Consider the following 4,448-nt stretch of genomic DNA (forward strand, 5'->3'; position numbering starts at 1 on the left):
ATTATATATTATACTTATACATAATCATATTGTCGTGTTATTCATTTATATTAATACTAAAACGGTTAGTCTGTCAAGCTGCACTTTCAACAGTTAGTATAATCATTTTAGAGTCTTCGTTATAGAAATGTAAGAGGTGTTTATTTTCTATGTAATTTTCACCATTGATGAAATTATGTTTGAAAAATATATTTCTAGTTGATTTTAGCAAATGCGGTGGGTCAAACATATAAATAACTTTTTGTTCATTGACATAAAAATTAGGTCGTGATGGACTGACTAACACCTTTATACTGAAATTCTGGAAATTGGTCAGTTATAAATATTTTGACATTCAAAGAAATATTTTGAAGTTAAGCAATAGTAGACATAATAATGTTATGTAAGTAATTTCCAGTACAACTGCCAGATACAAAAAAATATGCAATAGGTTGTTTCCATTGAACATTAATTCCACGACTCATCAACACAAATGCAAATTTAGCCGGATCATAAGTTTTTGTTGAATTTGTTTGATGGAATCCGATAATTTCATCCTTCCTCAATGAATAAACTAAATGTGTTTTAAGTGCCATTTAATCAGCGCATAAAGTGCAATCAAGTGCTTCTGGTTTAATATTTAAAATTTCAAAAATTCAAATAAAAAGTCATTCAGTCCAGGATTCAACTCATATTTACTCATAACTCTTCTTAAAGTTATTGGTACTGGAAGACACAGAGTAGGTCTCAAGAAGCGGTATACAGCTGGTCCTAAAAAGTTTATCGTCAGTGCAAATTGTTTTAATTCATCCGAGTACCTGTAACCATTTGGACGTTTTTTCTAACAACGAATATGTGATTTAACAATGGTTAACAAGCTTAGAAATAAAAATTTTTCTCATTGCTGCATGTAGTTTTCGTCATTGTTTATGTCTGCCAACTTTTGACTCAAAGTGGCAATAGTTTTTTGTGCTTCAATCCTTGCCTTCTTTTCAAGTTTGTACTTTGATTTCAATGATTGTTTTCTGGGTGTGTCGTCAAACCACGACTTCAGTGTTTGAGCAGCTACTGATGATGCTAAACAAAAATATATAGAATATAGAATACCTATATTATAAACTTAAATATGAATTGAATTTAAAATCAATATATTAATTATGCATTGACGTAAATAGGGTTTTTAATTGCATAAGGCTTAAGCACAAAAGATTTCAAGAACAAAAGAGTTTTGTAAGGACCACCAATTGATTAATACAGATTTATTTTTGAGTACACGAGATTGGGATCGTATTGATAATTTGGTAATCAAAGCAACAATTATGAATTCATACTGCTAAGTTCTAACTCACTTATTCATGTCTGTATCTAATTTATATTTAGGTTAAATCCCTTCAGCCAGAATTTTTGTGTATTAAATTACTACAAAAAAAAAGATTTAACACTGGGTGGTTTTTATGGAATTTGGATTCTAACACAAAATAAATTAAATCTTATTAATACATCTATTTCAAAATCTGTTTTGCATTTTATGAAGGATTCGCCAAGACAAATATTGTTAGAAATTGATGTTTTTATTGCAAGTGAGTTGCAACCTAATACATTTATAACTTATATGTGAATGATAAGTTTACTAGAACTATTATCTTGTAACTATTATGATTTATAATTTAAAATATAAAACAAATTTCTTAATAATGAATTATTTTGCAGCCATTTATTTAGACCCTCGTTATATGTGTCTTTTAAATGCTACTTCTAAAAAAAAAGGTGTTAGTCATCTATTGAAAACATGGTCAATGGTCACTGAAAGGGTCCCTCTCGTTAACGACGATAGCAATAGTGGTTAGTATAAAAACTAAAAATGTATGTTAATTTTAATTTTTTAATTGAAACTGAATAAAGTTAAAATGCAATAAATTAACTGATTTTAGACACAACTATAAAAATATATTAGAGGCATAATATTCAATATTAATTTTAATTAAAAGTAGCTCATAGAAATCTTAGTAAATGGTTTGCATAGTTACTTTGTTCAAATTTAACTTAAACAAGTTAGATTAATAAATTGTAACAACAAATATAATATTATTTTTGAATGCAATTTCAAACTTAGAAATATTTGATTTCAGAATTCCAATCAAGAATTAGTTGAGTAAATAGCCCAAGATGACGATTCTAATTCATTAGAAACAAGTGTTATCACAGATGATTTTGAAGAGTATCTGAGAACAACTTCACAAGCTCAAACAATACCTCCAACTATTAATCTCAATAATTCCTATAATGAGATAAAAACAAAAATTGAAGACTTTGCAAATATTGATAGAGTTAATTATAAAGAAAATGTGGTTCAGTATTGGTTGGCAAAGAAACATAGAATGCCAGAGTTATTTGAGCTTGCAGAAATTGTTATGGCTGTACCAGCTCCTTAGGTAAATATTTCTTGTGCTTTTAAAGTTTTAAATGTATGTCCTATGTAATATAAATTGACTGAAATGGTAATATAATAAGCATTAAACACCGTTGTTTGTTTCTAATTATTTATATTTATATTAATTGATAAATCATTTTAGGTGAGTGTTGAACGCAGTTTTTCTGGTCTTAAGTTCATTTTGTCTGACTTAAGATCATCATTATCCTGTCAAATGTTGGAAAATATTTTAATAATACAAGGAAACAGCCAATATTTTATTAATGAACCTATATTATTTATCATTTAAATATAAGTTTGTTAGAATAATTATTAAATTCGATGTCATACAAATTGTATTATCTTGTGAATTATACACCTAAAATAACACTAACTTATCAGTTAGCTTTTTACTAAAAACTCTAGGAAATTCTACTTACTTCATAATTCTTACACAACGGAGTGGATAATTATGCCAAAAATAACAGTAGAATTTATTGAAAAAACAATTTAATTCTCTATTTTTCTTTAAATTATAACATTTAACAAAAAACAAAAAATTAAAATAATGTTTCAACGTACAATAACGTTAAACATTAAAGGAAAGCGGGGTATATGTGGGGCAAAACCGTATAATCGAGATTTTATTAATAATTGATGTCATGGAGGAAAACTGAACACACTGATTTGAAGCTTTTTGTTTGTTAATTTATTGAATATGATAATTTGTGTGTTTAGACATCACATATTGGAAAAAAAAATATTTTAAGTGTTTTTAATCAATATTATTAAAATATTTTCAAATATTTAACAAATAAAAAATAAGATTAAAAAAAATTGTATAAATATGTTTTTATTATTTTTCAATACCTTATTAAGTGTAATTTGTATTTCTAGTTTGAATACATTAATTTATCTACTTAAAGTTTATTATAAAGCTCGATTTATTTTAATAGTCGTGTTGGAGCAAAATCGTATGATTATACCACAGGATTACATACGGTTTTACCCCAGGTGTGGGTAAATTCGTATTTTTTTTAAAAAAAAAAGTAAAACACAATTTAAACACGTTTAAAAAAAAATAAAACGTAAAAAAGTTTCAAATAAAAGTTATAGATCTTAATTTTTTCAATGTATACCAGCTTAAAAAAATTAATTTCTTCAAAAATTATATGATATATACGCCATGTCCTGTTATGCCCTGAGGCCATACGGTATTACTCCAGGTTTTTGGTAAATTCGTATTTTTCCAAAAAAAAGTGAAACACAAATTACACACGTTTTTAGATAAAAAAAACGTAAAAAAGTTTCAAATAAAAGTTATAGACCGTAAGTTTTTCTATGTATATTAGTTTAAAAAAATTGCATTATGTTAAAAATTACATAATTTATAAACCATGGAAGCTTAACCATACGGTACTGCCCCGCCTTCCCCTATACCTAACGTTTAAATAGGAAATTTAAAAATGACAGTATTTAATAATAATAATAATTGTATTCGAAAAAAAGAAAGTATTTAAATACATGCATATAAATAACTTAGAACATAATATAAGTCATTATGCAATATATAATGTTGAATTTAATTCCTTAAATCATAATATATTTTCAATTTTCTATGCCTTTGTTGCAAAAATATTCATTTATCGGCCTTCATAGGACATAGAGCACTCTTGGTAGCGATAACTGTCTGTAGTAAAATTTTCAAGCAAGTATCAAGCACAGAATAGATGAAATGAAGAATGAAACAAGCAACGATACATTATCAATACACCTTGAAGAGGATAAATTATGATAAAAATGTATTGTTGAACATTAAATATTATAAACTAATTAAACAGTAGGTAATTGTAATTTTATAAAGTAAAAACTATGTACAACTGTACAAGTATAATTTAAAATTTTTCCCCGACTCATTTGTTTCAAATGAAACAAATGAATAATTTGACTCCGAGTCAAGTGAAACATAGGAATGATCAGAATATGGACTGTTTATGGTGTTGTGTGAAATCATATTTTTAGTTAGAAGCAAGTTACCTAACAAATTAATTTGCTGAAA

General features: G+C 26.4%; 1 protein-coding gene across 1 annotated transcript in view; it reads right to left on the reverse strand.

Annotated features, from left to right (window-relative positions):
• Nucleotides 1-4,448, reverse strand: part of LOC100166034 (nephrin-like) — a 511,552-nt gene that overhangs the window by 452,321 nt on the left and 54,783 nt on the right. The window lies entirely within an intron of this gene.

This window comes from Acyrthosiphon pisum, chromosome X (genome assembly GCF_005508785.2).
Source record: "Acyrthosiphon pisum isolate AL4f chromosome X, pea_aphid_22Mar2018_4r6ur, whole genome shotgun sequence".
In the NCBI taxonomy this organism is placed as follows: Eukaryota; Metazoa; Arthropoda; class Insecta; order Hemiptera; family Aphididae; genus Acyrthosiphon; species Acyrthosiphon pisum.